The sequence below is a fragment of the Papilio machaon genome, chromosome 15 (assembly GCF_912999745.1).
Source record: "Papilio machaon chromosome 15, ilPapMach1.1, whole genome shotgun sequence".
NCBI lineage: Eukaryota > Metazoa > Arthropoda > Insecta > Lepidoptera > Papilionidae > Papilio > Papilio machaon.
The window spans coordinates 1688635-1702526 of record NC_060000.1 but is presented as its reverse complement, the minus strand read 5'-3'; the positions used below and the strand labels follow the sequence as shown (position 1 = coordinate 1702526).

Below are 13892 nucleotides of genomic sequence, written 5' to 3'. Positions count from 1 at the left end.
TTATACAAAATATTTTCATTTATCTAATTCTTTGAAAAAGAAAAATTAACAATATGTTTTTGAGAAGGCCGTTAACAATGCATAACGAAAGCTTTTCCCTACAGCGTAGAATTCTAAAAGCTTGAATGCCTAAAGTGGAAAATCGTAGCAGCCACGCTTGAAGATCGGCGTTTAGTCGAAAGTTAGCATCCGTACGTAACGGACTCCTCCGCCGACATTCGTAGACGCGCGTAAACTTTATACTCTTGGTCAAAATTATAATTCACTTGGATTTTAATGTTTATTATTAATTTTATTTTTACTTGTGTATGTTTTCTTAATTTTGAGTGTAATGTTAGTAATGTAATCTATAGTGAAATTAATTGAAATAACGTGAAAAGTTTTGTCAATGCCAAGTTTTTACAAATAAGGAAAAGTTGTAGTAAGTAATGCTCAATTTGTTTTAATTACATTAATAATTTTTAGTTAATTAATTTTATTAAAATTAGGTGTATGTAAGTTTAAATCGATTTTTTTTTATCAAATTTTGTTATAATTCATATATTGTTTTTCAGATATTCGAATCAAATCTATTTAATTTAAAATAATTTATATGTTATGAAACACTAAATTAGCGTAATTGTGAGAAATTTAAACTTATTAAAAATTTAATGTTGGTGTGTGATGAATTCTTTTTTTTTTTGTTGTTTTGTAAAATTTTCTTTAAATTTATTATATACTGCTTTCAATGGTAAATATCCCAATCCGAAATACCTTATCAGTGTCAATAAAAAATTCAAGTGGTAATTTTTATTTAATGGTACATACATAAAAAAAATATAATATGCCGGTCATCAAAAATACTTCTGGGGTCCAACATCATAGTGTTTATAAATACAAATTGGGTACAAATACAAAAAATAAACAACAAAAATATTTAAATCTGAAAACAATGAACTAAGTTATTTTCTTGTCAATTAGTAGTGTAAAAAGGAAACAGTTGGTTATAAAATCGAACGTGACTTGTTACGACTTTTACGGTTGTTGTCCACAGTCGAAAAATATGTAAAAAAAAATACAGTTTCTTATTCTTATACACTAAAGACATTGAGAAGAATAAAATATTTTATAACGGTTATAAAAAAGTCAACAGTCTTTTCGAATAAAAGGACTCCAGGTATTCAACACTTCAGAAGTCAGAAAAATATCCGATAAGTATTTAAGTTCGCTTTTCTCAAAGTAACATAAAAACGAAACGCCATTTTACTTTGCACAAGTTTAGTTAACGCGTCCCTAAAGACGTTGAAATCGGTAACGCTTTCTTTTTGCTTGAAAGTTTTGGAACAAAACACAATCAAGTATAAACTATAAGAGGTGTTCGGTATTATGCCGATTAAGTTCATAGAATCGAAAAACAATTCTTTGATTTTGACTGATCGGTAGGACGATCGGCCCAACAGAGAACACCCGCTATAATAGCAAAAAATTACATCGTTACTTCGCGTAGCCCAAAAAACCTAATATCTGGAAAAATCAAGTAATCGTGTTTAATCCATTTTATACAAACACTCATTCACAACTTAAGCATAGTGTCAGTTGAATAGTGACGCAGGAAATTATTTTATTATAACTAAATATTGTTTCTGCGTAATTACAGAAGCATCCCAAACTACTCGTACATAATTAGCAATATTACCAAAAATATTGCATTTGCCCAAGACATTTTTTTTAATTTATGCATAATATACTCTTTGCGGTGAACTCTTGAAGAAGACGTTTACGACACAGTAATAAGCTGATATTGCAGTTTTACTGTAGGGAGGTTTTTATTTACCTGATATTTAATAGGGAATAGAAATAATTCGTATAAAAAGTTTTCGTAGTAACGTTACACGAAATTATTTGTCAATTATATTATTATTATTATTAATAATTTATTTGAATCAAGGTTTTTGGAAACTTTAAAAGAACTATATATACGTTTACACGTATAAGCTATCATTATTTTTAGAACGTATGAACGATATTCTTAGCTCAATCCCTAAGGACTTCGATAGGTTACGTGTCACATAAATTCTGGTGTTTCGTGCCTTTTAACGACTCAAGTTATATCCCTTATATCATAACCAACATAAAATGGTCCCTAATCACTTCATTAATTGAATACAGAAAGCTGTCACTAACATAACTGTAGGAAGACAAACTTAGCTTACTCGCACAAAGGTGATAGATCAGATCAGACAGATTTCGTTTTATTTATCATATCTTAATATTTAGCATTTTGTGGGTTTTAGCAACTCACCTATAAACTGCGTCAGCTATTTGGTAAATTTATTTTTATGTAGTTTAGTGTAACCAATTTCCTGAAAAAAATTGAATTTAAATAATCAGCATTATGTTAAAAGTCTAGTAAATAACTAATAATAGATATAGTATGTTTTTAGTCTATTATTACTCGTATGATCGTGTCAATTATTGTATATGTATGTTAAGTTTACTCTAACAACAGTACGGTTAATTGAAAACTCAATTTATATCAATAGCGTTACGTAATCGATTTAATTAATAATTGACAAAAGAACAAAACACGCTATTATATGTAATATATTCAGACTATTATTGACATTTTATAATACAAAAAATTAACACCTAATTTTACTTTTAACAGCTTATTAAACTTTTTTCTCAAGAGTCAAAACGTGCAGGACATACCAGTGTATGAATAATACTTATCAATACAGTTTCAGGGCCGCTTTAACCCATAACATCGTGCCCTAATGCCGGCCCTGGGGCGCCCGGGTGTCGGGCCCTGAGGCATTCGGTTATCGGGCCTTAAGGCGCCCGTGCGTCGGACCCTGGGGCGCACAATATTGTCATGACTGTCCACGTTGGTACAAACTGATGTTTGTTAAATATATTTGATAAAAGCCATTTGTGTAGTACAAAAGTGAAGTCTAATTTATCACGTTTGTATGACGTGTGACAAACCTTATCTTAGAATTGTGATTGTATTTTTTACCTTACAATATAGTCCCGAATGCTGAGTTGGAAATAGGATTTTACGCTTCTCTGTGTATTTTAAATAAGTTATAGTTAATCTAAAATCTAGGCTTATAACAAGAACTCTTTTTCATTCGCCTTAGAACCAGAAAAATGTGGAGTCATTACCAGCAACTTTTTATACTAAGACCTTGGTCAGGTCGTAAACTCCGTGCCATAATTATCAGTATCTGGCTTCTTTATTAATTAAAATTCTTTTTGATAATCTTTCACAAATCTCTCTACCATGAGTCAACATTTTTATAACATTATTAAAATTTTAAACCAAACATTTTGCACGTTGTATTTTTGGAAGGTGTTAAACCTTGAAACGTGCATCAATTCTAACGGAATAAAATATACGTAATAAAACTTCATCCTGAACATTTTAGTAGCACACGTTGCTTAAAATAATAAAAATAACGTAAAAGATACTATTCTTGCTTTATATTCAATTGCCATCCGTTATCGTATTTGATTTAGAATGAATTCAGGATGAGCGCATCATACATCATCTCCGAAACTGAAATCTTTGCTTTAAAACATATTATTATATAGAAATTTTTAAAGTTGACATTTGATATTTTATTATTATAGTCCCGTACTCTTATTTAGTTCGAGCAGACTGTTACCGCTGATAGCTTTGTCAGAAAATAATATATTACAGAAAAAATAACTATTCAATAAAAACACACTTAAATGATCTTGGTACTCTACAGTTTTAAATAAACAGTATTCCATTTAAAACTGTATTTCATTTCAAGTTCTCAACGTATTGAACAGTCGACGATATTTACCAACACTGTTCAATATAATATTTTTCTTTAATGGCGACCTCAATAACGCGACCCTATTAACTTTATCGTCCACCTACACCTTAATGGAATATTAAACTATCACCTTTACGACATGAGGGTGATTCTTTGATTTATAACATTTTAATACAGCCGTTGTTTTAAAAGAGCGTAGGTGATACGTAAAAACACTTATGACTGCAACATTTTAGCGTTTGAAAATAAAAAAATGCATTTAAATTTTAAACTAAATATTCTCACAATATTATATATGTAACTACATCCTGTATACTAAAGTTAAAATATTTAAGACAGGAATAACCGTCGGTTTCAACTGCAAACATTCATACCAAAACACATTGTCGTTTCTATTATTTTCCCTTAAATACCAGAGATAATAACATGTTTTAGAGCTAAACACAAGCTAATCCCCTAACGACAAAACTACACATTTTGCATTACAAATTTAATCATAAACGAAAACATAAGCTACTCATAACCCATTTATTTTCTTAAAGAACTACAAAGATTGCATTAAAATAAACAGAGAAAATAAATAATGAAAATAAAGAAATAAATAAAAAGAACCGAGGGTATCACCATTTCAAAGGCCGGCAACGCATTTGTGATTCCTCTGGTATTGAAAATGTTCATCGTCGTCGATGAACACCTTATTGTTCCCGCTGCTAGTTTGACCCTTCTCTTATAAAAAAATACTATCTTAATAACCACAAACAAATTTGAAATTCGAACACTAGTTATCATTTGTAGAAAATTACATGTAAACTTCTGTTTCACTTATAAAATGTTATTTCCCTATAATTTCAAACTAATTTGTAAGTCAACATACGTAAAGGCATGCGTGAATAACTGTCATTTAGCCGTGTAAGGTAGCTATTTTACTTTACTATTTGTAAGTCTGACCTATGATTCATTTTTACGACTATTCGATTCAGATTATACTGACATTTACAATGTAGTAAATATCGGAAACATAAAAATGAAAATAGAATATTAACTACAAATTTTCCTCTTGATGTTTTTGGTTTTAATTTTAACGTACTTCGAACTATTGTATTATATTAGATTTTAAATACAATTCATAACTCGTTTCCTGTTTATTGTTGTACTTACGACCTGTTCATCTATCAACTATAGGCTTCGCAGAGGTGTGCATTAATTTTTATATAAAAAATAATAATTTATATAACTTATTGTAATAATTTTTTGAAATAGTTTTGGTAGTTTTTAAGTTTATAATTTACAAATATACAACAATACAAACATACAAATTCTTCCCTTTATAATATTAACGTTGATTTATCTGCTATTTTAATTTAGATTTATATTTAAGTAAGATCGTTTGTGTTTGTGATTTCAATTTAGCTTTTATTAGGCAACCACTCTGAATCTCTTTACTCTTTATAACGAACCGACAGCTACACTTTTGGCAGCCGGCGAAACGGAAACATCTGTTATTTTATCGAAATACTAGCTTAGCTTTGCTGTTCTTTTTTTTTTTAACCTAACTGAAAATAAAACGCGATTGAAAGATTACTTGAGACCTTTACACGTGTTTCTTGCAGGAATCTTATCAATTCTTTCCACACGCTTGCGTCAGGAATGAGGTCCGACAAATTGAACACGAGTAGTAAATGGAAGTTTTGATTAGGTAGATGCCGCAGAAACGGATGCTAGACAAAGAGTAAGTAATCCTTTGTATTCTAGTGTGGAAAGAACAATACTGTGAAATAGTGTAAACATTAATGAATGAGATATAAGATTTTTCATTTTTGATTTCACCCATTTTTAGCCGACTTCAAAAAGGAGGAGGTTATCAATTCGACTGTATTTTTGTTTATTTTTTTATGTGTGTTACCGCGAAACTCAGCCCCTGGTGGTCCGATTTTGATAAAAAATATTTTAATCGAACGGAAGTGTTTGCAGATGGGTCCCATTTTTTTTTTAAATGACTAGTTTATAATGGAAAGGGACGCATAGAAAGGGAAATAACATATATCCATCCATCTAAACTTTCGCACTTACTTTTGGTAGAAGTAAAAAACTTGAGAGGTGTCAAGGGACACCCGGATGGAACGAAGTTCCTTTCGATTAATTAATGAAGGAACCAATGTTTATTCTATGAATAAAAAACTTAAGTCTTCACAAGAAGTACATTTTATTTCTATGAATTTTCGTTATATATTGTCACGTCGTTGCCATGGTGAAGTAGCGCTCATTCGTCGTTAACATAGGTACTATAGCAAAAAGTGTCGTGACAACTTTTCGTAAGAATTTTTTCCGTCTAGCCCCCTTTCACAACGCGCGATAAGGAACTTCGTTCCAAAAATGAAAGCCTATGTTACTCATAGATACTATATAAAAATGAACAGTAGAATATAACGGTGGTTTAGTAATAACAGAATTGAATAATACAACATTGATTGTACAATTAAAAATGTAATTGTTTTAAATACTGAGTTTATACGTCACAAACAAAAATTGGAATCTTTCCACTTTATAATGTTAGTTGCGGTGACAACTAATTAACATCACTTTTTAGTAACAATTTTTTTAAGTAACCCTTTGCTTTTATTTATAAAATTATCAAATACATGTTCGTTAAATTTTAAAAATAATTAAAATTCGGTTGTCTTTTATTTAAAATTTCGGTATTAGAGAATTTATTCCATTACATTGTTTTCGTGTCGACAGATTCCATTTACATTCGATCCATCAATTAACACATCAGTGAGAAATGTCTCGCACGTTTTAAAAAAAATCATCTAATGGCAGTATAAAACATATATGAATTTTAACAACTTTTGGAATAGAACAAATTTATTTAGAACTTATATATCGCTTTTGGGAATATGTTAGTCGACATTTTCTGACTTTTAAATTCATAACATGAAAGATTTTAATTTTTTTTATATAAGATGTACAAACTATAATGTTCTGTGTAACACTTTCTTATTTTAGTATATACTATAAAATATAATAATATAATAGTTTTAGTTTAAGTTTTTTTTCAAGCAAAAGAGATTCAAACTCGTTTTTCATTAACATAATTTATGTCTTACCTCCGCTGTATTTGTTTTGTCTCAATGGTAAATACTCTATGACACTTCTGAGAAGAAGAAGAATCGAATGATACCTAACTCGTCCTAATCGAATAGTCGTTTAGGCTCTAAGATGTCACAATGCAATTTACATACAAACAACCGCGCGTAAAAATATTACCCTCTTGTCAATCAGGTAATAACAAAAAAAACGTTGCCATCTCTCTCATTTTCTCAGAATAAAAAAGTATAACAATATGTTATCATACATGTGTTTTGCTAGTGGAAACTCAGAGTAAAACCATCTTTCATAATAATAATACCGATCATTTTCAACAAAGCGATACATGGTCTTATAATGTGAGTAGATGAAATACGCATTGCATTAACTCAATGTACTTGAACTATTGTTTGCTAACACTATCTACAAAGCTCTAATCTAAATTGGGTGAAATTGTAGCGAAAATACTCAATACAATTGAAATTCATTGTACTGATACGAAAATACGTCACATAAGTTTATTTTACGAATTTGTATTCGAAAATGTGGAAAGTCATTATTACTCGACATTATTTTTACGCAAACAACATAATATAAATAGCATTATGGTATAATTTTTAGTTCTTATTTCTAATCAATTCTAAGGTACCAAGATTACTTTAGAATTAAAGAAATAGAAGTGTTTAATGTTTATTAACAAATTCCTTTAGTGCAGATATTATGCATGAGATAAGAACACTATGAGCTTTTCTAAGTTATAGGTAAACTACCCTGAGTTAGGCCCTTTGTACACAAGGCACCGTAAATCTTTAAAATCCAGCGTTTTTAGTCTCACAGCGTGCGTCGCAGACATTTCAAAGACCGTCGTTCGCATCAGACCATCGTTAGAAAAGTCGCTGCAATTTTCAAGATGGCGGAGCAATAGACAACTCGACGATTCAACGTTAAGTGTATGATAAACATAGCGAGTTTAAGCAGCGCGATTCTCGTGACGAAACCATACAAGGTTAGTTTCGACGGTTTACGTTACATTATGTGTGAAGGGCCTTAGTATTTTAAAAACATTACACGTATATAAATCACGTTATGAACTAAGTGCTCGGAGATTGGGATTCCAAGTTAAAACACGTTGCTAAAACGATATACTCCTGCGTGTACATTTCATCCATAAACTTAATTGAATTGGACAGCAATATTCTCGCTTTAGTTGTAATTTACGATCAACTTGCCGCTGCCTATTTGTAATTTGCCGGCAAATTGTAATCCAGCTTACAATTAATTTAATATAATCGGATTTAACTAAATACAGTCGAACCCAGATAAGTAAGAACTGGATAAGCAAGAATCCTTTATAAGCGAGGAATATATCACAGTCCCTTGAACTGTTACTTATCCTGGTTCGACTTTATTACATATAGCTGTTACATGAATAACACATGACTAGAAATTTGACCGTTGTCGATTAAAAAGGTAAAGTCCCAAAATTGTTTTTATCGTAATATTATTTTGCAAATAATATTTACTGTTTTACATAAAATCTGTAAAAATGGCTTATAAGTTAATGTAACATAAATCTGAACGTCTTAGAACTGTCTTATAAACAAAAAAAACTTGTGAGCCATCATGGGACGCCTGGCAGATATGAAACATCGTGTGTGTACAAGTAATATGCATAAAATATTAAATAAATAATAATAATGATTATAATGATAATAATAATATACATATATGTATACCTCGGTATAGCGTGGCGACCCGTCGCCACGGCAAGCGTCGCCACGCCAACAATTCGGTTTACAAGTGATCCTATAGATATTTCACATCAAAAAGTTTAATAATAAGGATATTCTGGTTTATTAAAATTGTATATTACTCATCCCTTCGATGCAAGTATTAACAGTTTTGATTGGATTCTGTTAATATATTATGCTGGAAAGGATTTGCAGAAATGAAAAGGCCATTTCAATCTTATTTTTAGAAAAAAACACATAGCGGTTGTCTTCCTTTATCACAATGTCAATCCAATCAATTGTGCTTGTATTTAGGAAATAATAAGACTCAAAATAACTTTTTCTTCGAATCTTTCTTCGGAGTCTTTTTCGCGAGTCGATTTCATCCATATTCCTTAATATTACATTACATTCATTAATATTTCTTTTCATTTATATTTCCAGAAAAAGTAGGTAAAATAATTCAAATGAATACCTCAGTTAAGTGAACCGAGGAACGGTAAATCTTACTAATATTATAAAGGCGAAAGTTTAGACGGATGAATGGTAGGAGGTATCTCCGTAACGAGATAACGGATCTTGATGAAATTTCACACAGATGTAGAACATAGTCTGGTAGAACGAAGTCGCGCACGACAGCTAGTGGCACATAAATATGTACGTGGCTGCCAATTATACGCATGTTGAGTAGGTCTAAGAATTGGCTACTATCTATTGTTCATACCCCTATTAAGTTTTTTAACTGCGCGCGGACGGAGTCGCGTGCGACAGCTAGTAACATATACGATATTCAAGATTCAAGTTTACATTATTCATTTATTTTATTTCAAGTAAATATAATAGCAAAATTAAAAAATGAAACTGAAGTAAACTTCTAATAACGTAGCGTCGTAATTAAAACAGCAATCTGTCGGTTGAATATTTTCTGATAGATTACTTTTATTTTAAAAATCCACGTTGAAAACTAATAGTGCAATACAGAATGTTAGGAAAACGTTTTCACGATGCTTCAATAAAAATAATGCACACAAGATAAAAAAGTTCCTATGTCCGTCTCCTAGTTCTAAGCTACCTCCCCATCAATTTTCAGCTGAATCAGTTCGACCAATCTTGAGTTATAAATAGTGTAACTAACACGACTTTCTTTTATATATATAGATATTTCGCATTATAAGAAATATGAAAAGTTTAAAACTTAAGGGGTTGTTTTTTAGTAGCTCGATAACTAAAAAACTTAATTGATTTTCTATCTTTCCCCACTTTCCAATTAGTAAAGTAAAATAATTGACTTAATGTCTACTCTACCTTATCACAAATGTCAGCAAAGAGGGGTCCGACAAATAGTGGCTTGTGTCCGCGGGAACTAGTTTCTATTAGTTAGCCAACGGTCACACAAAGAGATGTCCTTTGTACTCTATTGTGTGATGAACAATGCCATACAGTTTGAACTAAACGTGTAATTATTTTATAAGTATTATTATTCTTTTTTCCGTTTATTGTTTCACTCAGAATTATATGCTAAGTCTAAACTAAGGAACAATTATATAACATATATATATTGTTTTATAATATCATTTAAATAATTTTTGAATTTAATAAAAAAAAAATACAAATCATTCCTTTTTAATTTTATGCCGCAGGTGTAATTAAGCATTTTAACATTTTTCTTACGTTGAAATTTACAACCTTAACTAAAGTTTTATTATTTATAATTTAAAAACAATATTCTTTGGACATATGTCAAAAACGAATGAAATAAAATCATGTCGGAGACTTATTTTTAATTCAAGACGTCTGCTGGCTCCCTCGTTATTTACCCCTCGCCGAAAAAAATGATAAACGACGTTTACTCTTTTGTTTTGCGAATCAATCAATATACGGTGAAACTTTTTTTTGCAAAATGAAATTTATTTGCATGGAGAAGTTTTTAAGAAATTGATGAATTAATATAGATATTTTTTTTGTTATTTGGTAAGTTTTATTTTTATTATAGAAAGAACTTAATTAAAAGTATTGCATTAACATAGAAAATAATATTATTGGAAGAGTTATATTACATTTTATCAATAAATAAATACAAAATCTTACAAAAAACCCATAGAATTTTACGATTTCGCACACTGACTGGGAAGCTTATAAAATTTAATGAACTTTAAAAATATAACTAAACAAATTCAAATTAAACCCCTCTTATATTGTTTTGCTGTATGATTAAATATTAAAAATTTTGCTAAATTCATTTACTTTGAAGTCGTCCACTTATGTACATATGGCCATACCTAGGAGCTCGGAGTCTATCTTAGGTTTGACTAAACCATAGTCAACCACCATAGCACACATGTAATACATAAGCAAAGTACAGGTTTAATGCCTTCACACATATCTTTGAATTTCTTCGCCATCATGTGCAAGTTGTATCACCACGTCTTTCTTTACCGTAAAAACGCCGTATAAATGTACATTAGAAATTCGAAAAACAAGAAACAAATGGCTGGAATTGAACCTGTACTTGTTAATTTGGGTCCGGATCAAGCGCTTAACAACTGTGCCACGGAGCACTTAGTCTGAAGTAATTTAAAATAAGCACTCAAAGTAATCCAGTTTTCTTAATGCCGGTATTTAGTTGAGATTTAGTATAAATTGTTTGTAGCTAACTTACTTAAATTAAATACGAAAAGATAAGGAATGTACAAATTTAGTTGAAAATCGCAGCGATTGACGATACAAAGTTGCCTGTACGGAACGCGCGCAACGCGATTTTCGTGACACAACCACGCTAATCGGTTACAACGATTTGTGTGGCTTTATAAACCTCGATGATGCGGCTTCATACGAACGTCTATGAGGTCGCTTGGCGACTAAAATAGCCGATTTTCGATTATTACCTTTGCCCTGTGTACGAAGAGCCTTAAATGTAGCTCTTAGTGAAGGTACAGTCAAAGAATAAAATTCACTTCCCACTTAGGATTCAAAATCGTCCAGCGAACAATCTCGACAAAATTAACAAGTTTTCGACGAAATTACATAATAAATGTGAAATAAATTTTTAGTGACAGGGGTATGAAATAAACGTCCTTGACTGTACATTAAAAAAATTTAGATAGTAAATGTGTTATATTAATTATTGTTTCATGAAAACACTTTTAATTAATTTGTCAAACAGCTAAGTCTCTGCTCGCAAATGAAAAAATATTTAAACCAAAGTCCTGAAGTAACTAAATAAATTTATTATTCGTATCCACTAGAACGAACTTTAAATTAAACTCGATAGAGTTGAGATTTGGTTTGCAGATTTAATTTAAACTGCAGTAGGTTAAAACTAGAACTTACGGATATTTAATTTTAACTTCAGTGATTTATAAATAGCAATTCTTTGACTTTTAAAGCCGTGTTTTTATATTAAGGCTCTGTTTGGACAAGATATTTCAAGAATGAAAGGCTGAAAGTAATAAAGAAAAGGCGTAAACTGAACTACATTTTGACCTTGAACTTTATCATTATACATTTCTATCAGTCATTGCAAAACATGAGCTTTTTATCATTTGAACTCAGTACTTTATTTTCATGAAATTAATAAATATACGAATAAATCTACCATTTAAAAGAAAAAAAAAACAATTGAAGATCGTAGAGAAATCTCACAAATCAATGAATTGGCAATAGTTAAGCAAACATTTGTCTTCGTCTACAAAAGGAATCAAACTGTCACTTTGTCCTTTACAGTTGCTCTATATTAATTAACGTTGAAAGATATCAGTACCTCGGCGTCTGAGTTTCAAACCGTGTTGTTTTCTGTCAGATGCAGACCTCCTTGTTACAATAGTATCGTAACGTCACAATAAATACTTATGTCTATTGGGACTATCAAGTAATGCTCGTTTCTAAAAAAAAAAAAAACAGAAACTACAAATCTAAAAGGCAAATGTCATAATATTGAATTACAAGAACTCGAGAAAAGGTCTAGAGAATTGTATTAAATAGATTGAAGAAACCAAATACCGACTGGAAATTTACGTTTTGTTTTTTTTTTATAACTCATTTGACATTTACCTAACTTTTTGTCAACAAATGAATATCAAAAAACTCGTATTTCATCACATCTGAATGCATTTCATGCGATTTGAAACGTTTGAATTGAAACATTGTTTTCAAACGATTCTGTTCCGAGCTTTTTGGAACGAAGTTCCTTATCGCGCGTTGTGAAAGGGGGCTAGACGGAAAAAATTCTTACGAAAAGTTGTCACGACACTTTTCGCTACTTCACCATGGCAACGACGTGGCAATATATAGGCAGAGCTGGGCATTAACTCGTTAATCCGTTAATCGTTAATTAACGAAGTTAACATTTTGCTTAACGGATTAACTTTTAAGTTAACTTCAAAAAAGGTTAACGCTTTTGTTAACTTCCGTTAAACTCAACTTCCGTTAATAAAAGTCCGTTAATCGTTAAATTAGAAACTTGGAGACGTGCTGTCATTTTGTTTAAATTACGCGCCACGCCACGCTCGTAAGTTCAGCTATGTTGGGCGACTGTCGGCGACTCGAATGGTGAACGAACGAGTTGATATATGTGCAGTTCGCGTGCAAGTGTGATGCATTAGAGCGTCCGGGAAAGACGTGACCAACAGGACAAAATCAAAAGAACGTTCGAAATAGTATATTTCATTAAGAGTATATAAAAGCAAGAGTATGTAATAGCCCACATTCCGAACGGTCTTCGTCCCTGCAATACCCTCCAATCCCTTTTTGAGCAACTGTATTAAAACACTTTTTTAATCGTGCTTTTTCTTTAGCTTTTCCAAACTCGTGCGTTCTCTTTCCCAACTGTCAAAATATGTCTTTTAAAAAGAAAAAACCAACCACGAAGTTTTTCAAAAAAAATCATTGAAGTTTTTATGATTCATGCAAATATTTCTAAAAAGAAGCTCCTAATTTGTTACAATATCAGATTTAATGATTTTATTCAATGAATTAGGTAAGGTTTCATTTAATTTCATCTTATTAAATTTCATTTTCATGTCATATCAATAAAAATAATCCACTGAAGACTTGGCCGTTTGGGCATAGTTCCCTTTGCCTACCCAGAATGAGTGAAGAAAACAAAAAAAATCTCTGTTTGTATTCTTTTACGGTTGGCGCCATTTTTCAAACATTTTAGTTGGTTGAGTTTATTGTGTTTTTATTATTCTATTAAATTGCTTCATTTTTTCGCAACTGCATTAAAAATAGTTAGTATAGTACACGTGCGAACCGTCATTACAACTTGTTCCAACTGTCAACCCTCACC

At 30.9% G+C, this 13892-nt stretch overlaps 1 protein-coding gene across 1 annotated transcript in view; it reads left to right on the top strand.

Moving 5' to 3' along the window:
• The first annotated feature begins 365 nt into the window (after positions 1-365).
• LOC106720973 (neuropeptide CCHamide-1 receptor) overlaps positions 366-13892 on the top strand; it is a 32852-nt gene continuing 19325 nt past the window's right edge. Inside the window, exons 1-2 of the mRNA XM_045681286.1 lie at positions 366-418; positions 3643-3645. The gene's annotated coding sequence lies outside the window, so the exon portion shown is untranslated. The remainder of the gene's footprint in view (positions 419-3642; positions 3646-13892) is intronic.